At 49.0% G+C, this 23,326-nt stretch overlaps 1 long non-coding RNA gene across 1 annotated transcript; it reads right to left on the bottom strand.

Annotated features, from left to right (window-relative positions):
* Positions 1-17,762: 17,762 nt before the first annotated feature.
* LOC119697683 lies at positions 17,763-20,981 on the bottom strand. Its single transcript, XR_005255905.1, has 3 exons — positions 20,939-20,981; positions 20,245-20,352; positions 17,763-18,129 (listed from the first exon to the last, which is right to left on the bottom strand). It is a non-coding gene; the product is annotated as an uncharacterized LOC119697683 (long non-coding RNA).
* Between the last annotated feature and the right edge of the window lie 2,345 nt (positions 20,982-23,326).

Here is a 23,326-nt window from a genome sequence, read left to right as displayed (position 1 = left end):
TGAGGAAGTTTTTACTCTGAACCCTGCTGATAGCGGATTTTTTGTGTCCCCATGAGCTCTGGCAGCCTTTGCCAGAGGGTTTTCCTGATTTCCCCTGAACCTAAAGCTTCATTTGGGGCTCGAGGTGTCACATTTGGGGTCTGGGAATAAAGTGACCACCCACACTTGGGTGCTCGGGTTTGATTTGACTCTTCAGCTCCTTCCGGGGCATTTTTGGAGATCACCTGGCAAAGTTTTGGGGATGTGTAAGAGAAAAGTGGCAAAGTTTTTGGGATGTGTAAGAGAAAAGAGACACATCCTCCCGGCAATAAAAAACCCCAAACAAACAAAAAAAACCCAAAAACCAACCAACCAACAAACAAAAAACCCCCCAAACCCCCCAAAACACCCCAAACCAAAAAAGAAACCAAGAAAAAACCTCAGGAAACCAAAGAGAATAAAGTCACCAGGACTTTGTGCTCCTCCAAAACGTTTTCTTTTCCAGGATCTGCCCCTTCCCGGCTGCTGGAGGGACATTTCCAACACTAGATGGAGCAGTGGCCCTAGACATGAAGGAACAAAAATACCCTGCTCGTGGATCATCCGCTCCATCCTCGCCTTCCACCTCGGCCCCCGGAGGATTTGGGACAGATTGGGAAGGATTTGGGGCAGAACAGCTTTGTTCCAGCACTCAGACAGGTCGCCACTCCTTGGATGCTCAGTGTCCTGTGCTGGGGACTGTCCCTCCATGACCTGCCCGATGGGAATAAATCACACGGTGGGAAAAATCATGGTGGGAAAAGCCCCTTCTTTATTCACATAATGCCTTTTTATTATCCTAATTATTATTATTTATTATCGTTATCCTTATTATTATTATTTATTATCGTTATCATTATTATTATTATTATTTATCCTTTTTGTTTAGTTTTACAGATCTCGTGTGTGACTCCAGTTGGTCAGTGGCTTCCTTGCCAATTACTTTTATTGGTTATTAACAAATTGTTATTCTGCATTGATTGGTCACTCAAACTCTCTGTGTGAATGTGCAGGGACAGTTTGTGAGAGACAGCTTTCATTTTTCCAACTCTGTAAAACCAGTTTCTACAGGTGCAAGTTATTTTTTTTACCCAGGAATAGATTGTTGTGTTAATGAACTGCTCACACCAGGATGGCTTTCACACGTGAACCTGCAAAAGGCCAGCTTCGACAAGGCCAGATTCCAGGAGAGCAGGCTTGATTTCATAAAGCCTTTCTCTGTGATTTCCTGACATTTCTGCAGCCCTGCCCGGCCAGGGGGATTAGGGCCTGGCCCTGCCCGTCCTGGGAGGTGGAGCAGGGATCAGGGGGATCAGACTCGGGGTCATTTCCGTGTTGCCTTAGCAGGGGTGTGCTCCCTGGGCAGCACAAAGGCAGCAGGTCAGGGGTTGGGGATTAGGAGGGGATGGACAGACGGACGCTTGGCCGGACGCGGAGCGCTCGCTGCGGGCTGCCCTCCTGCTCTGTGGCTGCTGGGCTCTCTCCAGGGATGAGGGCCATCCTTGGGTCTGTCATCCAAGCCCCCTGTGGTGGCACAGGGCCGTTCTGGCTTGTCCCCACCTGCTGCAGGTGCTCTGAACACGCAGGGCAAAGCAGGAAGCAGCAGATCCCCTGGATCCCTGGAAGTGCCCAAGGCCAGCCTGAACAGGGCTTGGAGAAACCTGGGGTAGTGGAAGGTGTCCCTTGTTTGCATGTTCCTCCTTCCCTGACAGGTTCCCCACCCCTCATCCACTTGGGATATCTGTGTTTGGACATGATGGGGTAGATTTATGCAAAAAGGGCTTTTTGCCTGTGATTCAAGGGGACATTCATGCTGGGGTCCCTCAGTGGTGTCTGTAGCAAATACCTCCTGTGGCAGATGAGCAGGAGCCCGCAGGATGGAGCTTCCCACAAGCTGGTGCCTCAGTTTACCTCATAATAGAATGGTTTGGGGTTGGAAGGGACCTAAAGGCTCTTCTCATTCCACCCCTGCCATGGCAGGGACACCTCCCGCTATCCCAGGCTGCTCCAAGCCCCATCCATCCTGACCTTGGACACTTCCAAGAGGATCCAGGAGCAGCCACAGCTTCTCTGGGCACCTGTGTCAGGGTCTCTCAGGGCTGCTGTGCCCCGTGTGGGCTGTCCCTCACCTGGGAGGTGTCAGTGTGACACGATGTGCTGCTGTGAATTAGAGCAGGCTCATTTTTGGATCCAATCAGGCTCAGTTCTGGATCCCATCAGGCTCATTTTTGGATCCCATCAGGCTCAGTTTTGGATCCCATCGGGCTCAGTTCTGGATCCCATCAGGCTCATTTTTGGATCCCCCCTCCTGGGTTTCAGGCCCTTGGCAGCTGTGCCTGTATCCAGCTCCTGTTTGTGCCACTCCATGGAATTCTGCAGCTCAGAGGGACTCTTTGGAGTCTAGAGGTGCCTGGGCTCCAGAAAATGCCCAACTCCCAGCTGAGGCAGCTCAGCCAAGCTCCTGCTCTTTGCTGGGTGCATCTGGGCATTGAGGCAGCTCTGAATTATCTCCACAGGTAATTGTGGGAGCAGTGGGTTCAGTGCAGGACCTTGTGTCCATGTCCCACACCATCCCCAAACCCACACTGAGCCCCAACACCTCATGCCTTCCACCCCCAGCCCAGAAGCATCAGACTGGCCCTCAAGGAGATGCTGCTGCTGCTGCTTTTTCAAGCTGGACCTGAAAGATGTGGGTCTGGTTTCTCTGTCCTGGCACCAAAAATCTCCCTCTGGAGTCAAGGCACATGTTGGGGTCATCCCTTGGAGGCTTCTCCATCACTGCTGGGTGCCTGGGACAGGGGAAGCCAGGCCATAGCCAGGGGACCTGGGTGCTCCACTGAGGACTGCCAAAGTCCCTCCCAGTGCCGGGAAGGTGACTTAGCCCAGGAATGACCAAATTCTCAAATACCTGAGGCCTGAGTCAGGCTGGGGAGGAAATGTGTGTAAACAAGCTGCAAGCCAGGAAACTCCACCAGGCGGTGGTCAGGGGGTTGGAACTTGGGGCCATAGCAGAACGATCCAAAGAATGGGGTTTGGGGTGATAATCTCAGCACCCCGGGCTGTGCTGAGAGCTGAGCCCTGTGCAGATTGAGGCTGAACTGCTGAGGAGCACCCAGGCTGCAGGGGCCACACCACCAGCTCTGCTTTTGGGTGAAATCTCAGCACTCCCCTCGGATTTCTCCTGGGATTGGGGGGGGGGATCAAAGCAGAGTTCATCTTGTGGGAGGTGGAGAAACTGAGGCAGAGAGCATACAGGAGTTGGCAGCACGTGTTTCTGATGTTTCTGAGTCCTTGTGGTACCCTCATTTCTCTTGGGATCAGAAAAAAATACAGCCCCGAATCTCAGCAAATAAACAGCCCCAAATCTCAGCTGCCAGGGCTGGACCCAGCGGGGCTTTTCACATTCTGAAATCCCCTCCAGCTTGAGCTGTGAAGGCAAAGAAATTTCTCCCAGGGAAGCTGAAAAATGCCCACAGGCAATTCCAGCCCATTTTCAAGCCTGGTCACTTGCCCAGAGAACGGATGTCACCCTGTTTATTTTGTGCCTCAGTTTCCTCTGCAAAATGAGACCAACCAAACCAATCCACAGGGATGATGGTTAAACTGACAGAGGAGCTTTTAATTAGTTATTAGGAAGAAATTCCTGAATATTAGGGTGAGGAAGGATTGGCACAGGGTGCCCAGAGGAGCTGTGGCTGCCCCTGGATCCCTGGAAGTGTCCAAGGCCAGGATGGATGGGCTTGGAGAAATCTGGGATAGTGGAAGGTGTCCCTGCCCATGGCAGGGGTTGGAATTATTGGTCTTTAAAGTTCCTTCCAAGCCAAACCACTCTGAGATACGTGCTGAAGAGAATTCCAACATGCTGAAATTTTCTCTGCCAAGTCTCCAGCAAAAAGAGAGAAAACCAGTTTGGTGTTGGGAGGTGGGTGGAGGAGACTTGGGGGTGATGGAGAGCTGTGTAAGTCCATCATCACTGGTGCCCATTGTGGGGTGAACAGGAACAACCCCGTGCTGTGGGCTGAGGCTGAGCTGTTTCCCCCTCATTAATATTGAGTCCTTTCCACCTCTGCAGGCCCCGAGCCAGCAGATCCCCTCACCCCGGTGCCCAGGTGGCTGATAAAGAGCCGAGGAGTGATGGACACGCACCGAGCTGGGAGCAGCGCTTATCTCTCCGCTGGCATTTCCCATTTTCTCTGGCAGAGCACTTCACACACAGCAGAGACATTGTCCCTGTTCCACGGGGGGTGGGAAAGCACCCTCCCTCCCCAGGCTGGCTCTGCCTGTGCCTCTGCTCCATAAATCAAGTGGGTTTGTGCAGCTCCTCGGTCAAGTATGGGCATTAGCGGAGTCATTGCAGTAATGTGCGCCCAGGAATGTGCTTTATCTGATTTCCCCCCCTGGATTTGCTCTTCCCCAGCCCTGCAAACCAAGGCTCAGCCTCCCCTCCGGGCTCCCAGACCATCCCCGGGGAGCATCAGTAAGGTGCTGGTGGGAGTCACTGGAATCTTCCCAGAGAGAGTGGATCCAGGATCCCCAAAAGAGGGAACAGCCCCTGTCTTTCAGACACTAAAAAGTTCCCCAGCCTGGACAGGGGCAATCCCATGTCCTTCAGGGAAGGGACTGAGATGATGACAGCTCTCCCAAGGGGAAAATTCAACCCCTTCCCCTCGTGTTTCAAAACAAGGCAAGGACGGAAAAAAATCACCTTGGGAGCTCAAATATAACCAGGTCACCTCCCAGACAGATCCCCCTCAGGATTTTTGTGGATGGGGAGATTTCCATGCTGGATTTCTTTTGAAAAAAAAGCCTTTTTTTCCTTCATGGGAGCAGGAGGGGGCTGGCAGCCAGGGGAAACACGCCTGGAATGTGACAAGCCTGTTCTCCTGCTTGTTTGTGTAAACGAGTTGGGTCTATTCCCTTCCTCTTCAAGTGCACGTTTTTCAGCCTCCTTGCAAAGCAAATTTACTTTCAGAGCGCATGGATGCCAGCACGGGGGTGAGGTGTGGTGGCTGGTGGGGATAATAATTAATAATAATAATTATTGAGAAGAAAAAAGTGAAGGGTGAATATTAAAGCGATGGGCTCCATCCAACAGCAGCCACCACCTTCATGCCTGTGTCACTTCTCACCTGTCTCCTGTGACAGCAGCTGGCCATCCCCAGCTGGGAATTTCCTCTGGAGGTGCTTTTCCAGCAGGAAAAGCTCAGGTGTCTCAGCTGACCTGATTTTTGGACATCCAGGTTGCAGCCTCAGCTCCTGAGTCCCAGCTGCAGCCAAGAGCTGCAGAGCAGAGCACAGAGAAGCTGATAATTCACTGTGTAAAATTCACCTCGAAGGCTGCTGGGTGGCAACTTCCCTGGTGGGTGAGAGAACTGCTCAGGTCCAGGAGGACACTCAGCATGGCCTTGCTGCTGCCCCAGGAAGAGCATCTGTGATTTCTCCCACTGATGGAAGGCGTTGAGATGTCCCTGTGAGGCAGATCAGGGGACAAAGCTCACTGGTTTTGTCTTGAGAAATTTCCTGTTCCACCCCCTCCACTGCCACCTTCAGTAATAACTTAGAGCAGTTGCTGGTAGCAATATTTTAATAATAATAATAATAATTATTAATAATAAATAAAATTATGATGGGGGTGATCTGTCTCAGCTACAACACCCCTGCAAGTGCCACTGTCTGAGGAGATGCCAGTAAGTGCCTGGGGAGTGACCCCCATTCAAGTGATGAGCAAACCCCCCAAAACCTCCCCTCTCACTCACCACCCCAGTCACCAGGAGGGACAAGCAAGTTTTGGGAGTTTTATTCACTAAATCCACTTTTTTGGTGAGTTTTATCCACTATCCAGGGACTAAACAGTCCCTGGAGCAGGGAATTGGGTTTTGCAGAGTGATGCTGGCCGTGGTAAGGATCTGTGGACCACCCCTGCTCCTCCTTCCCCTCCCATCTGTAACTGGGCATTTCAGATAAAACCCATGGACATCCCCGGTGTCTCCCCTGCTCCCAGGGCAGCCAGCCAGCCACACTTCTCCTCTCTCCGTCATTCCTGGCTGTCAAACCAGCTCCTGGCTGCTGGGCAGGCTGGCAAGCAGCCTTGCCGTTGCCTTATCACGTCCTCACGAGCAGCATTTTAGCTGAGGCTGTGCAGGTGAGGACAGATATGTGAAAAAACTCCTCCAACCACTCCCAACAGCACCAGGAGGGGGAAACTGAGGATGTCAGAGGCAGCTTGGAATAGAAGCCTCATGCCTTGTGTCCAGACCCTATGGACCACCCGGGAGTATTTTCCAGGCCAGGTTAACCCTGATTCCCCCTGGGCATGGGCTGAGCAGGGAGGTCGCTTTCTCCTCCTCTCCCTTTGGATCCTGCAGATTTTCCTGGCTCCAGGCTGTGCTTGCAGCATCGTCAGCCTCACTCCATGTGCACTGCCCAGCCTTTCCCACTCCTTGAACTGGTCTCCGGATAGGATCTGTGTGGAAGAGGTTTCACAGCCACTTCTGTGAGCCAGAGAGGAGTTGGATCAGAGGATCCACGTTTACCCCTGGAATAATTTTCTGCCAAGCTGGTTGGCATAGAAACCAAGAAAGAAAGAAGGATAAATGAGAGAAACCTGCAACTGCCTGTTCCAATGAGCACTTTGTTTGTCTCTCGTGACCAATGAGTGAAGTGAAAACTAGTGAGCTTTGTAAGAATGTATAAAAAGCATGAAGACTGTAACAAAACCGGTTTGAAGCCTTCTAGAAATGGAATGTGTTGTTTTGTGTTGTCTCCATCTCAATTAGGACAGATCTGGAAAATCCCTCTCCAAAACCACCCTGCTGATGGGATTTGTCAGCACCACAGTCCCTCTGTGTCCTGACTCTCCAGGGATGGACCCAGCACAGTCCCTGGGCCCATCTGTGGTGGCCATCAGGGCTGGAAGGCCAATGGGACAGTTTGTGTCCTCTGCAAAGCCAGTTGGGACCATCCTCACCTTTTCCCCGTGAAAAAAAGATAACTCATGGCCCTTCAGACTTCCTGAGGAAATTTGGGCACAAGGACACTGAGGGCTGGTTTTTTGGGAATATCGCTGATTGTGTGAAGAAGGGTTAAATTCTGAAATGTTCCTCTTCAGGTGCTCAAATCCCAAAAGTTTCCTGCAAGCTGAAGTTGGAGTCTCATTTTGCCTTGGGCTGGGGCTCGTTTGGGTCCCTGTGGGAGTGCTGGGCGTGCTTGGCGTGGCCCTGGCCAGTGAGATCCTGACATAAACTTCCTTTAGTGCAATTCCCAGGCTTGAATCTACTGGGCCTCGAGGAAAAACCATCTTGTGGGTTCCTCTTGTTTTGTATCCCCATCTCTCTCCCTCCCCATCAGCCTGTTCCACCAAATCTGGGATGTTCCCATCTGAGGAACTGTCATTGCCAACAGAGGCACCTTCTCAGGGAAACCCATCCCACCAAATCTCCCTCCTGGAGATGTTCCCACCGTGGTAATCACATGTCCCCTGAACAGAGAGAGACACAGCTGTCCCAGGATTTTCCTGGGAAGCTGGGAGAAGCTGTGAGAAAGAATTAAAACAATTATTACCTCTCTTTCTGTAACTGTTGTTTATAGGTATGATTCTCCAGAGTGTGCTACTCATAGTTCACCAATAGTGTGAGAGAAGATTCCGAAAGGCCGATCAAGTCTTAGGTCCACCATTGTTTTGATAAGAACTGTGCATTTCTAATAATAAAATGTCTTTTCATGCCTTCTGGTGATGGAGTCTCTGAATCACCTTTAGCTGTCCCCAATACCCCTTTGGTGATGTTCTCACCTGGGGCAGCAGTGCCCCAACACGGTCCTCTGAGCCCTTGAACCACCTGGGATTGGCTCACTCAGCAATGGTGTGGCCGCAGGGTCACTCTGTCCCTGCCCTGGGCACTGTGGGGTCACTCCTCGAGTGCTGTGCCCAGCTCTGGCCCCTCAGCTTGGGAAGGACGTTGAAACGCTCGAGCGCGGCCAGAGGAGGCACCGAGGCTGGAGAGGGGCTGGGAACACAAACCCTGAGAGCAACCACGGAGGGAGCTGGGGGTGCTCAGCCTGGAGAAAAGGAGACTCAGGGCTGCCCTCATCACTCTCTGCAGCTCCTGAAAGGTGCCTGTGCTCAGCTGGGGCTGGGCTCTTTCTCCAGGCAGCGCTGACACAACCAGAGCACACAGCCTCGAGCTGCACTAGGGGAAATACAGGTTGGATAGCAGGGAAAAGCTTTTCCCAGGAAGAGTGATAAAGTTCTGGAATGGCTGCCTGGGGAGGTGGTGGAGTCCCCATCCCTGGGTGTGTTTAACAAAGCCTGGATGTGGCACTGGGTGCCAGGGTTGAGTTGAGGTGCTGGGGCTGGGTTGGACTCGATGGTCTTGAAGGTCTCTTCCAACCTGGTCATCCTGTGATTCTTTGATTCTGTGATTCTGGGCTCGGCCCTTTTCTCATGCAACATTTGGTTTCTCCACTGCGGTTCCCCAGGTTTGAACAGCCTCCTGTCCACTCCAGGCCTCTCCATCTCCCCAGCAATGCTGTGGAGTGTGTCAGGCATCGAGTTCTGTGTCGAGACACGTCCCAGGCACTGAGCTCCGAATGCCACGTGAGGACTGGGAACATTTTTGTGGCAAGCTGCCACCTTCCCCCGGATCATTTTCCTCTTGAGTGACAAAGCTGGCTCTGAAATGCCTCTAATGCTTTGCACTGCTGTGGCTTCTCCCTAACCTGATCTAATTACAGCCCTCCCTGAAGTAAAATGGGGCAACTCCTGGCGTTTCCAGCGTGCTTGTGTTCGTGTCACAGGGAGCCAATCCAAGCAGATGGATAATCCCAAGTCTGGTGATGCTTCAGTCTGCCTCTTTGCAGGCTGCTGCCTCCCCAGGCAAGGATCAGGAAGGAAATCTGAAGGTGGTGATTCCTTAAACAGCTGGAACAGAGGCTAGACAGAGTTAAAGAATAAAAGGATATTTATTGAAGGGCCTTCAAAGGCCACACCCTGACAGTACCAGAGCCATGGCTTTGGGTCTGCCCAGATGGCTCCAAGATGGATGCAAAGGAGGGCTTGGTCACAAGATCTCACATTTTTATAAGTTCTGCTCCATTTGCACCTTGCAGTTCATTGTCCCATTCCAGTTTTAGCCCAGGCACTCCCACCCTGCTTGTTTTTCTCTTTCCAGCCCACGCTGTTTGTGCTCCTGGGCTGAGCTTTGGATCATTTGTCCTTGGTGCCCAGCTGGAGCAGGAATTGTTTTGTCTCCCTGCTCTGTGCAGAGAGCTCAGCATCCCCTGATATGAAGCTCAGAACTGCACACTAAAGCAGCCCAAAATTAAAAAGAAGAAAAAAGAAAAAAAATAGGAAGCTAAAACCCAAGGCGTCAGTGGAGCAGAGGTCTTCAACAGGTCTTTGCTCAGGAGCTCAGGACCTTGTGGAAAAACACCTTTCAGATTGAATTCTTTGAGGTTTGAGTGCCAGGATCTTCGCTCTTTCCTCTGGGAGCTCAAACACCAGGTGCCTAAGAAGACATTTTGTATGAACACCCCAATTTGGGGACCTTAATTTGCCTGCTGACTTTCATGCCTACCATTAGGTGGGATGAATCCCACCTCAGCTGCAGTTAGAAGAGGTGGGACCACGCTCCAGTTCCTCACTGGAGCTTCTGTCCCCGCTTCCTTCTCTCACAAACCCAGCCTGGCCACGTGGGCTCCACGTGGGGTGGGAAATATCACACCAGCTCTGTGGTCTGGGCTTATTTCCCTTTATCTCCCACTCAGGATTTCAACCTCGCTCCTGCAGCTGTCACATAACACAGTTACTTAGACTTTAAACCCGTTGTTGATTTTTTTTTCCCCTCTTTTATTTTCCTTCCCCACCCCTTTTGGCCAATACACTTGGATGATTTTCTGGTGCAGATCTGCAGAATTAAGTCATGGATTAAGTCATGGATTCAATGCCTCTTGAGCGCCAAGAAAGAAATGCTCTGCATTAAAATAAATAAAAGATGTGCCAGCAGATCTAGCCCTAAGTACTGTTTAAGGGCTTCTGAAAAAGCTGTTTTGACACTGGCAGGGCCACCCAGGCTCCTGTTCCTGTGTCCCCCTCTCCAGTGCCTTGGGAAGATCCCGCACGAGGACGAGAATGGGTTTTTATTCCCATCCATTCCAGGGCCCTGTGTGGGGTCCAAAAGGTTCCTTCCAGCTGGAACAGGGTGAGAAATTATTGTGATAATAGGATTTTTCCTGTTCCTCAGCGAGGTGAGGTGCAGGCCACCAAGAAAAGGACAAAGAGCAGCTCTGCGTGAGGATCGCTGGTGGATCAGCCCTTCATAAGGTCACAGATCCAAGCTCAACCTTCTCCTTCCCTCTGCCTTGCCCTTATCACAAAATCCTCAAGGAACGGAGTGATTGGATGCTGCAATTCCTTAATTTCTCTTTAGAGTGGATATGAACCGCTCTTGAAATATTTCTCCTTTGCTTTTAGTCAGAAATTTTGGGACAAAATAATGTTTCATGACAAGGTTGGTGGGAAATGGGATGTGCCTAAGACAGTTAAATTAAGTTATGAAATAAAAAATGCTCCAAAAATTGAACAACTCACACTCAGCTGCTCTGAATAGCATTTTTGGTGGCCTAAATTGGGTGATAATTTTATCCTGGTAAGCCCAAGTGGAACAAACTAGCAAAACAGCACAAAAATATTGAAAAAGCCTTTTTCTCTTCTGGATTTCTGCAAGTAAAGGTTTGGTTTAGCCCATGGCAGAAATGATTCATTTGTGACCTCTGCTGGAGACTTCACGGGGGACAATTGAGGACAAAAAGTAAAATGGGGATAGGAACTTCTTCCAAAGAAATTCTAAAATGTGAGAGGAGAACGAGTGAAGTATCACCTGTGGAAAATTTGGTTGCCCTCTCTGATACATGGTCAAGCCAAGGGTGAGAAATTCAGGTTGTTCTAATCATTGCTGGTAAATTACTTCATTTGAATTCAATTCTGCCGTTGAAAAATAGATGCTGGTTTTAGGGGCATCACCAACGTTGAATTTAGTGACGTCTCCCGAGGCAAATCCAGTGAGAGCAGCCAGAGGAAGAAAAGAGGGAGGAAAAAAACCCATGGCTGTGCTCAGAAACATGATTTGATCACTCTGAGCCCCAGCTTCCCACTCACTAAAAATGCCAGGAGCAGTTTCAAAGCTCCTCAGCCATTCTGAACTGCACAATAAATACCACTGGTTTAGAGAAAACCTCAGTAGGGTTTTCTCCCTGATGATTATTTTCAGTGTTTTTCTAGATTTTTTTTTCCCCTTGGGAGTATGGTTTCAGCATTACCAACCCGTGTGATTCTCGGGGCTCCTGATGTTTCTCCTTCTGCTGTTCCAACTTCTGGGCTCCTGAAATTTCAGAGAAGTCCTGACTTTCCTCGTGAGGAACCAGCAGCTTTTAGCCCATGGAGAAGCACAACACATCCTGGAAAAGTTACAGGTTCAGAATTCAGAAAGAAAAGGGGCCGTGCCCAAAGTCTAGGTGGAAAAATGATTACACATGTTTGGAATCCTCGCCGATCCCAACCTTCTCATCCCTCTTGGAGCTCCACTGCTACACAGCTGATGGATATCTGAGTTTCCAGCCCCGTGCTGCTGAGATGGCCAAACAACACAAGCTGATAATTAGTAAAAAATGATCACACCACCAGGAAGAGGAAAAAAATAGGGGGAAAAAATGGTGTGACTGAAGCTCCCAGCTTGTTCCTGGCGCATTTTCCCTTTGGCAGCTCATCTTGGGGCTTGGAGAGAGGCTGCTGAGTGCCCTTCATGGTCAGGACTCTAATTAGCCGCTTGTCTCTCCCTGCAGGCATCTGGATGTGCTTCCCCAGTGCCGGGCATCCCTCGGGAGGGCACGGAGGGGAGGCTGGCAGCCTCCTGCACAGCTTGCTCCGGCTCAGTCGGAGGGAGCGGAGCTGGCCTGTCTCATCCTCCTCCTTTCCCTCCCTCCCTCCCTTTGTTTTGCTTCGTGACGAGCTGCTGACTGTGTGAAGCGATGTGAATTGGTTTGATTGAATTAATCCCTTTAAGAAATATAGATCTGGTGCTGGTACATTTCCCGTGCATCTCCCTGGACAGATTGTTGGCTCCGCGCTCCGGCGGGACTGGGAGCTCCGGCTGCTGGCACGGCTGCTGGCACCATGGTATTTTATGAAAATACTTTGCTGGGATTCTTCTCCTGTTCTGGCTGAGAATAGGAGACAGGAAAGGAGAGGAAAGGAAATGTAAACAGAAAGAAAATGTAAACAATAACTATCTGATGGCTGTGGAATGTGGTCTCGAGGTTGTTTACCAACAGGTGCATCTTTGATTGATCTCACATGAAGTGTTTCTATTTAATGACCAATCAAAGATCCAGCTGTGTCCGACTCTCTGAGAGTCACGAGCTTTTGTTATCATTCCTTTCCATTCCTTTCCAGCCTTCTGATGAATCCTTTCTCTCCATTCTTTTAGTATAACATTTTTAATATAATATATATCATAATATAATAAATCAGCCTTCTGAAAAATGGAGTCAAGAGTCTCATCTCTTCCCTCATCCTGAGACCACCAAACACAGTCACACGACTGCGTCCTGTTTTCCTCCAGCCAGGAATTTATGATATAACCCAGCTTTTCCCAGAGTTGCTCCCATGGGACAGCACTGGTTTCCTGGCTTTGCACACCAGTTGTGCACCAGCATCCTGGGTGTGCTGGAAGCCTCCATCCCAGCCCGCCAGGAGAGGATGGATGAGCCAACATGGGCATTCCTGTGGGAGCAGGGCTCTGTCCAACAGCCGGTGTGTGGAAGGGGCTCACAGCTGGTCTGTGAGTCAGGAAGAGTTGGTTGAAGAGGAGAAGATGACGAGTCGCCTTTGGCCCTGAAAGGAGCTCTACCAAGGCTGTCAGTGTGGAAATGGAGGAGAAAAAGAGATAAAGGAGGGGCCTGCAGTCAGATTTTGGTGGGAAACAGTGGTGGGACCACCCTGCACCAATGAACATTATGTTGATCTGTTGTGGCCAATGAATAGGTATAAACCTGGTGAGAAGGTATAAAAGACAGCATGCTGCTAAAAGGAAAGAGAGAAGCCTTCTCAAACACAGGGTGTTCCTCTGTTTGTTACAACTGTCTCAACACTGGCACCAGCGTGGGTCCTTGGTCACTCTTCTGAATTTTCCAGGCAGGACACAGGTCAAGCACGAAGGATCTGGGTGTTCTTACTCACAAAGCAAATTATTACCCAGCTTGAGCAACTGGCACCTGCCCAAGAGGGGAAGGAATTATTAGAGAACCTTTCTGCAGAGATTCTGCCCTGTCTAGTGCTGGGACCTTATCAGGGCTGGCCGATGTTGAGGAAGGATGTTTGTCCAGTCAGACACTTTCTGTTGAAGAGATTTCTCCTCCACCAACCAGAAAAGCCCCCACTCATGTGGAGAGCTTCCTCCTTGGCTGTGGCAAATGCACTTGAGGCCGTGTACCTGAGCCCAGCCCTGAAAGCAACCACTGTGCTAAAGTGTTTGCTTGGCCTCAGAAATGTGAAGAGAGGGAATTTCTCTTTAGGAAGCCCCAAGATGTTGGTTTTGAGCTCATTCTGTGCCTGATCCGTAGATTCCTGAAGTCAAGGCAGAGTTATTGCTCACTGGATCAGGCTCTGAGCCCACAAACCTGAGCAGCAAAACAATAGATAGATATCTCCAAAAGAAGAAAGAACTTGTCTCCAAAACCCCCCCCTGAAATGCCAGGCACTGGAGATCCTCTCCCTGCTGGGCACCATTGGGGTCACCCTTCTGAATCCCCATCTGCATCAATGTCCAGTTTGCTTCTGAAACCTGCTGGAATCTTGTTCCCTGCCCCCCAGGGCAACCCTAAACCTCACAATATTTAAAAAAAAATATTCCTTTATTATCTCATCCACAGGTATTATCTTTTCTGTTCCTATAAAGCTTTGGAAGGTTTTGTTTGCAGAAATTAAAGTTCTTCTCCAGCTCTGTCAGGTATGAAGCTGGTGCAGTGGAGGTTGGTGCCTGGCCAGGGTGAGGGAGGTCCTGGCACAGAGGGTGGTGGAGAGCAGAGGGCTGCAGCTTGCCCTGCCTCCTGGGCTCTGTCCAGCTCTGATGGAATTTGGTCTGACACGTCCCACTAGAATTTGGTCTTTGAGCTTTGCTTTCAGTGTTTGGGATGAAATTTCCCTGGCCCACATCTGCCTGTTTGCTGCTGCTGAGAGCAGAGACCTCAGGGCTTTGATCCTCTCAGCAACAGCTTTGGTGGTGTGAACTCACACGTTTTTGGGGCGAGATCCCCTACCCCAGTTTGCAGTGGAGTTTAATGAGGATTTTGTCCTCCTCTAGAGAGGAAAACTTTTGTTTGCACATGATTGGGAGAAATTAGTTAAAGGGCAAAGGCCAAATCCTGTCAGATCCATCCTCATGGATAACCCTCCAAGCACAGAGCCATTGCCACGGCCAGCGCTGGTGCTGGGATGGTGCTGGACAGAGTTTGAAGCTCTCCATTTCAGTGACATTCCATTTCAGTCACTTTCCTGGTGCTGGGATGGTGCTGGATGGAGTTTGAAGCTCTCCATTTCAGTGACATTCCATTTCAGTCACTTTCCTGGTGCTGGGATGGTGCTGGACAGAGTCTGAAGCTCTCCATTTCAGTGACTTTCCATTTCAGTGACTTTCCTGGTGCTGGGATGGTGCTGGACAGAGTCTGAAGCTCTCCATTTCAGTGACATTCCATTTCACTGACTTTCCTGGTGCTGGGATGGTGCTGGACAGAGTCTGAAGCTCTCCATTTCAGTGACTTTCCATTTCAGTGGCTATCACCCGTGGCTCGAGGAAGCCCCTGAGGGTAGCAAGGCTTGACAAACCCCACGGAGATACAAATCTTCATGAAAAGAGAAACCAGATCCTGAAGAATATCACAGAATCACAGAGCAGTTTTGGTTGGAAGAGACCTTAAAGACCATCTCATTCCAACCCTGCCATGGGCACCTTCCTCCAGACCAGGGCGCTCCAAACCCCACCCAGCCTGGCCTTGGACACTTCCAGGGAAGTGGAATGATGGGGATGGGATTTCTCAAGCTCAGAATATCAGCTGCTATAGAAAATGCCCTTCAGTTGTGCTGGTTTTGGACTGAAAGCGTTTTTTTTTTTTGTTGAACAGATCCAGCTGTTTGTCTGCAGGTAGCACACATTGGGATACTCCATCCCCCTATGGAAAACCATCCAGGACCACATTGCTGCTGCTTTTCCAAGCCCTCATGCTCTTTCCTTGCCTCTTTGAGGCTTTCTGGGATGCAGCAGCCATTCCCTGGGCGTGCTGCTCCAGGGGCTGCTCATCTCCCTCGAGCTCCCTCATCCACAGCATCCAACCCCACATTCCTGCAGGGCAGCCTGACACCCTGGGCTCTCCCAGGCCAGCAGTGGAAAAGCAAATTTTCCTCCTAGGCATGTCTGAAAGAAGGCATCAGAGAAGAATTTCCAGTGGAAAAATACCAAACTCTTGTACTTGACTGAGAAACAAAATAGATTGCAACAGTGCTTTCCTCTGGGAGGAATTTTCCTACCTGGGGGCACTGAGGGGGGAAAAAGGACTTGAACAGACAGGTATGAGGTTAAAAAAATGGTCAGGTCCTTTTTTTTTTTTTTTTTGCACAAGCACAAGGGGAGGTTGGTGGCAGAGCATCTCTCCTGCATCTGCTGTGCTCCAGGGGGTGTTTCCTTGGATGCCTGGTGGTGTTTTCCAGGAGAAGCTGGAGGGATGAGCCCCATTGGGAGAGAAAGGCCTGGAATACACTGTGATCCACCGTGGTGATACACAAATTTATTGTATATTTATGTATATTCAGGGCCATGAAGGTGCTCCAAAGGCTGGAGCATCTCTCCTATTAGGAAAAGCTGGGAGAGCTGGGAATGTTCACCTGGAGAGGAGAAGGCTCCAGGGAGAGCTCAGAGCCCCTGGCAGGGCCTGGAGGGGCTCCAGGAGAGCTGGAGAGGGACTGGGGACAAGGCACGGAGGGACAGGACACAGGGAATGGCTCCCACTGCCAGAGGGCAGGGATGGATGGGATACTGGGAAGGAGATCCTGGCTGGGAGGGTGCAGAGGGGCTGGGATGGAATTCCCAGAGCAGCTGTGGCTGCCCCTGGATCCCTGGAAGTGTCCAAGGCCAGGCTGGATGGGACTTGGAGCAGCCTGGGACAGTGGAAGGTGTCCCTGCCTGTGCCCACTGGATGAGTTTTGATGTCCCTTCAAACCCAAACCCATTCTGGGTTCCTGTGACCCTATGAATTTGCTGCACATCATTATTAATGTGTATTTAATTTCATAGAATCACAGGAGAGTTGAGGCTGGCAGGGATCTCTGGAGATCACTCTTCTCAAGCAGGGCAACCTACAACAGCTTGTCCAGCACCATTTCCCGTTGGATTTTGCCTTTCTCCAAGAATTGAGGCTCCACAGCCTCTCTGGGCAGCCCTGTTTGACCACCCTCACTGTGAAACAGCTGCTTCTTACATTTAAATGGCATTTCTAAATTATCTCTCTCAATTTATAATAATTATTTTATTTTGAAGGCTCACCAGGATCCTTGAAAGGAGCTCCCTTGCAAGTGCTGCTTCACGTTGTCCACGAAGGCCCAAATTCAGGTCCAAATTCAGACTCCAGCTCTTGGGGGGGTGACCTGCAGACCTGACCCTGCCCTAGGGATGGTCCCACCTCACCCATCCCATTTCATGGGGAGCAGGGAATAACCTGGGCCACCTTTGCAACACCTCTCACCCCACCTCCCACTGCCCAAAAACCCCGCCAGGCATTGTTGTGTGTGCTGGTTCCAGCTGTGGGTTTCTCTGGGTCTGGATTGAAGGCACTTGAGACAGCAGTTCATTTTGGGACTCAGGTGTTGATTATTTCTTACCAGTAAAACAGTCTCACTGCTGTGACTTCAGCAGCTTTTCATGAGAAGGCACAAAATGGCCAACAATCTCTTGTTCCAAGGCCTTTTCAGACTAAACTGTCCAATTAAGAGCTGACACCTGGATTCTTTTCCCTTTTAACCCAAGAACTGATCCCACAGAGCAATGTGGACTTTTCTGCCCCATTCCAAAATGCCACCCAAACCCATGGAGAGGAAGGAAGAAGAAGCATGAAGAAGAAACCCAGGAGGACACCCTGTGCCCTCCATCTTGCTCCCATCCACAACACACTAAAAATCCCAAAACCTCAATTTCTCACCCAGTGATTCACCCACACTGCTCTCTATAATCTATTTCACACTTCTGTGGGTTCCAGTCTATCTTGAAGTCTGGGAAACTTTCTCCATGGATGAGGGTCAGAGTCAGTGCTGCCCTGGGGGTCAGGGCACCCCAGAGCAGACACAGAAATATTCCCAGTGCCCTGGGGTTCCACAGTTGTGCCCGAAGCGCGTGCTGGAACGCGGCCTGAAATGGTGCTCAGAAGGGGATGGGGGCTCATCTGGTGACTTCCTGAGGTGCCCTGAGCAGCAGGATCCAGCCCTGGGGCTGACAATGGGCTGCTTGTTGGGCTGAGGTGCTCAGCAGGACCCCGAGGTAAAGGGGAGACTCCCTTTTACTGCTTCTTGCTTAATAACAGGCTTGGGGATATTAATTACCTTAATTAGGGCTGGCCAAACCTGTTTGGCTTGGAGCTGGGAGTCGGTGGGACCAGCTCTCTCAGCTTTTTTCTGCTCTCGGGTCTCGTGATGTTCCCCAAAGAACATCCCTGTCCTATTTCAAAGGTAATTAAAAGGCTTTTGAGAGGCTCCGAAGATCCTGAAGCTTTCTGAGCCCTGAGCCCTCCTTTCGTGTGAGGCTGTGCTGCACAAACAGCAAGAAAAGTGGCTTTTCCTGCCCAAAACAGAGCCAGATGTTTTCAGTAATTCAGGGAAGCACTGGGCAACTTCCCAGCAAAAAGCACAAGACAGAACCAATGCAAAAAAATTCACTTTTAGGATCATAAATCCTGTGTGGAGATGTGGAGGGTGGGTTTGCAGGTGAGGAGCCCGGGCCTGCTGGGAGGCTGGAGGTGGCTCAGTCGTGTATTTCTTCTCTGGTTGTGGCAGCTGGGATCCTTCATGCTTCAGTGTGCCTGTGATCAATGCAAAGTGAGACTTCACCTAAAGAAAAATGTACCACTTCCCTCCTGTGGCTCTGTTTTATTTTTGGTTTTTTTTTCTTTTTCTCTTTTTCTTTTTATTTTCTTTTTCTTTTTTCTTTTTTCCTTTTCCTTTTCATTTTCCTTTTCTTTTTCTTTTTCCTTTTCTTTTTCTTTTCCCTTTTTATTTTTCTCTTTTTTTTCTTTTTATTTTCCTTTTTTCTTCTTTTTATTTTCTTTTTCTTTTTTTTTCCTTTTTCTTTTTCTTTTTCTTTTCATTTTTTCATCTTTTTATTTTCTTTTTCTTTTTTCCCTTTTCCTTTTTCTTTTTCTTTCCTTTTTCTTTTCATTTTTTCTTCTTTTTATTTTCTTTTTTTCCCCCTTTTTCTTTTTCTTTTCCTTTTTCTCTTTTTCTTTTTCTCCTATCTTTTGCTCTTTTTCTTCTTTTTCTTTTCTCTTTTTTTCTTCTATCTTTTACTATTTTTCTTTTTTTTTTCTATCTTTTACCATTTTCCTTTTCCTTTCTTTTTTTCTTTTTTTCTTTTTTTTTTCTTTTTTTTTTCTTTTTTCTCTTTCTTTTCTGCTTGGCTGGCAGCACAGGCAAAACCTCCTTCCTCCCTTTCCCAAATGGAAAACCTTCCATGTGTCCTGCTGCCACTTCTCCTGGCACATGGGTGATATTTATCTGGGGGATGGGGTACCCCCAAGTAAATCTGGTGGCCCAATTGCTCTGATGTCACCAGAAGAGTGACCTTTGGTGAGTGCCACAGCAGTGGCCCGGTGTTCCCAGAGCCCTGTGGCTTCTGCTGGGTTTTTGTTGTCGCTGCCCAGAGCAGGGTTGATTCAAATCATGATTCACCTGCTCTTCCCCTTTGGCTGCAGCTCACCTCGGGCTGACCTCCAGGTGTGATTTATGCACTTGTGGGTCACACTCTGCCCGTGGCTGAGGGAGGACACTGCCGTGGTCAGTCTGAAATTCACCTGGCAGGAAAGCAGGGCTGTCTGGGAGCACAACCCGGGCAATATTTGCAGCCTCTGATGGCAAGTCACAACAGGGCTGCTGGTCCTTGACACCCTTTATAGCCCCCAAAGATGGCAGAGCCCAGCCAGATACCCCCAGAGCTGGCTGTGTTTGAGCAACAGCCTTGTCTCTCTTTATCCTCTGCTGTCCCATCTGTGCTCATCAGCTTCAAATCCTCCTTTTCCTGCTGAAAAAGTTCCTGAGGACATGTCATGGGCCACCCCCCTAAGGTGTCACAGAGTAAACATTGGTCAGATGAAGGCATCTCAGTGAGGTGATTGAACCCAATTCCCAGAATCACAGAATTCCCAGAATAACCAGGATGACCAGGTTGGAAGAGATCTCAAAGATCATCGAGTCCAACCCAGCCCCAACACCTCAACTCAACCCTGGCACCCAGTGCCACATCCAGGCTGTGTTAAACACACCCAGGGATGGTGACTGCACCACCTCCCCGGGCAGCCATTCCAGAACTTTATCACTCTTTCTGGGAAAAGCTTTTTCCTGCTATCCAACCTAAACTTCCCTCGACTCATCTCCCTCTGGGTTCAGGGAGAAACTCCCTCCAGAAGGACGTTTGGAGCTCCTAAGATGGAATTTTGCCCTGACTCGGTTCCCAGAGGCACCTGATTTTTCCTGATAATTTTTCCTGATCATTTTCCCAATCATTTTTCAATTCTTCTGAAGTCTTAAATATATTTCTTCTCTGGTTATGGCAGCTGGGATCCTTCGTGCCTCACTGTACTGTGATCAATGCAAAGTGAGACTTAGCCTAAAGAAAAATATACCACTTCCCTCCTGTGACTCTGTTTTCTTTTTCTTTTTCTTTTTCTTTTTCTTTTTCTTTTTCTTTTTCTTTTTCTTTTTCTTTTTCTTTTTCTTTTTCTTTTTCTTTTTCTTTTTTTCTTTTTCTTTTACTCTTTTTCTTCTATCTTTTACTCTTTTTCTTTTTCTTTTCTATTTATTCTTTTTCTTTCTCTTTTTCTTTTTCTTTTTCTTTTTCTTTTTCTTTTTCTTTTTCTTTTTCTTTTTCTTTTTCTTTTTCTTTTTCTTTTTCTTTTTCTTTCTTTTACTTTTTTAAATTTTACCTTAATTTTTCTTCCTTCTTTGTCCTCCCCATGGCTGCTCTCCTTCACGGTTTTGAAACCCCCGCAGGCTGATTTCTTGTCCATCCCTCTGGGAGAGTGAAGGAAAAGCTGTGTACAAGAATCTTTTTTCAGATCAACCAGCCACGGAGGTTCTGAACCAGAAAGAAGGATTTTCACATGAAATGCTGTGAGCTCAGGCACTGAGGGCCTTGCTCTGTAATGTTTAGGGTGGAGCTGACACCTTGTAGGATCTCTGGAGACCATCCCACTGGAGATGCTCAGACAATCAGTTTTGCCTCCTCCATGACCCAGTGCCCAGCTGCTCCAGGCCCCCTGTCCCTCTCCCTTCTCCTTGGCCTGGACCCAGCTCCCAGAATGCCCAACATCCCCAAGGACAGGCCCTGCAGTGGCATTTGGGGTGTCCCTCCTGCTGGGCCTCCTCCAGGCTGGCCCCAGCTCCTCTGTCACTCTTTGTCCTCAACGCTGAATTAAAGACTCTTCTACACACACTGCATTTTCTCAGCCCACCTCTCATTTCCTACAAACTTCCCGAGCCTCTGCCCCGGGAGGAGGCTTCCCAGATCCCAAAAAACCCCAGTGCAGCTTCTCCCCGCTGCGCTGGTTCTTTGGCAGGATCTCCAGCCTGATCCCTCTGATTTCTGCTCCAGGAAATGTGCCCTGCCTTTCGCCTTACCTGAGGAGCAAAAAATTGTTGCTTAAGCAGGTTTCAGGCATCCCAGCCTGTGACCTTTCTGTAACTGTTTGAATGAATGTATTGACTTGTTCTGTGAATTATAAACTCATTTAACTCTTTAGTGGCTCCCCAGTGCTTGGTGAGGAGGGCTGGGATCCAGGGAATACCTAATGTGCCAAAACCTCTTTGAGCTTATGGGAATGAAGAGCTTAATCCTCATTTCAGATCTGGTTCAAAAATGCCCTTTCCAAGGGCAAACCCTACCCTCTCTTTCAGAAAACGCTTCCCTGACTTTCAGTCTATGAGAAACAAATGTGCTGTGCCTTTAATCTTAACCCTACCAAGATTTTCTTCTTTAAAAAAAACACACACAACCCAAACTGACTGCACTCCAGCAAACACCTGTATTGCCACTGAAAGGCCTTTTGCTAATATATTTTTCCCCCCCTGTTCTTCTTGATCACACCTGTCTAGCTTTGGGCAAAATAAAATATTCACATAGCTGCCAGAAGTAAAGTTCTTTCGTGGCTTGAGCTACTGTGTGCAAAGATCTCCAAAGAAATGTCAGATCACTTTATTGAATCCTACTGAAAACTTGTTTGACAGTAACATGCAGAAAGGATCAGGACCTCTCCATAATTGCCAGTGGGTTGAAAAGGGCGTTTGTTTTGAAGGCTTAAAAAATGTGGGTTTTTTTTTTCTTTCCTTCTTCTTTTTTTTCTTTCTTGATTTCTTTCTTTTTTCTTTCTTTCCCGCCCCCTTTTTTTTTTCTTTTTTCTTCTTTCTTTTTTTTATTTTTCTTTTTTTTTTTTCCCTTTCTTTTTGTTTTGTTTTTTTTTTGGTGGTTTTTGGTTTTTTTTTTTGTTTTAAAATTCAAGCTGTGATGCAATTTGAACACATTAAATCCACGCTGCTGGTGCATTTGCATAGCTGCATGAACACACACTGCCTGCACACGAACACACGGGGAGGGCTGGTTCTGCAGCTGGATCCCAGCCACTTCCATTGCTGCCACAGCCCTGCCAGCAGCAGCCACATTAAAATATGCAATTTTTCAGGTGCTCTGAGCTTCACACGGGGGTAAAAAGCACCTTTATGCAAAGGACTTCTGCCCTCGTGAAGCCCTGAGTGTGAGCAGGTCAGAGCTGCCTCAGAGAGGTGAATTCCACCCTCTGCACACTCTGCCTCACAGCCCTGTCCTCCCCTGAGTGGGAACAAGCAGCTATTGTAGTGGGGGAAATAATTAGGAGCAGGTGAAAGCCTATTTTTATTGACCCTCTGACCAAACTGATATTTAATTTACAGCAGGAGTCGTTGCCTCTCCAGGTCCTCACTGTCCGCTCCCAGATGTTAATTATGGTTTGTCATTCCCGTGTCTGCTGTGTGAAATTCGTGTTCCTCTGAGCAAGACGCAGTGCTGAGCTCTGCCTTGGCTTTCTTCTTTAATTATTCTTTAATTTTGAAAGGAATAACCTGGGGTTGCTGATGTGATTAAGCTCTGGAACCCCCAATTCTGTCTGAGTTTCTCATATAGGCTTTAACCTGAGCTAGCCTGTGTCTGCAGGCTGCCAGACCTCAAACTCCGGTTTATGGGAGTGCTCCAACCCCAGCTCTGGGTTCCTTTCCCCCAAAAGCTGCTCCTGTTAACCCCAGATGAAGCTGCATCCTCAGATGGACTCTGAGGTCTGAATTTTCTGCTCCTTGGGCTTCCCCAAGTCCTCAGGTGATGCCACATCTGGTGTTTTTCAGATTTAAACCCTGGCCCTTGACTCTTTCTGCTGACCCAGCTCTCCTGTGGCCATTCCCCTGCTAAAAGGCACCCTGGATATCTCAGGATTTCGGGACACCTGAAGCCACCCCTGGCACCAACTCAGAGAAATCTCAGCCCCCTGGCTTGGGCTGAAGTGCAGCAGCAGCTTTAGTGGGGATGGTGCTCACGTCACCTGCCTTTAGATGGCCGCAGGGCTGGTTTGGCAGTCTGGGGTGGCCACCTGGCCTTTGCTGCCCACAAAAACAAACAGGAAAGCTTTGAGGAAAGGTGCAGCCTGAAGGGACGTGAGAGAAGCTGCCACCTTCTCTGGATGTTCAAAGCTAAGAGGGGTGGACCATTCCCAAGGTTTTTGTCTCCATGTGGGCTTGGTTTTGGCAGTGAGCACAGCAGCTGGGCACGATTTGTGTTCCTAGAATCATGGAATATCCTGGGTGTGAAGGGATCACGAGGATCAGTGAGTCCAGCCCTTGGTGTAGCCAAAGTGATGGAGTGGCTGAATGTGGTGTGCATTGTACAGATGGACATTTATCAGAGTAAATTTGGCATTGTCAGCTGCATCTTTGGGACTCAATTCCCAGAATTCCCAGAATGACCGGGTTGGAAGAGACATTCAAGAC

Source organism: Motacilla alba, chromosome 2, assembly GCF_015832195.1.
Source record: "Motacilla alba alba isolate MOTALB_02 chromosome 2, Motacilla_alba_V1.0_pri, whole genome shotgun sequence".
Lineage (NCBI taxonomy): Eukaryota > Metazoa > Chordata > Aves > Passeriformes > Motacillidae > Motacilla > Motacilla alba.
The sequence above is the reverse complement of the archived record's forward strand: the minus strand, read 5'-3'. Positions and strand labels throughout refer to the sequence as shown.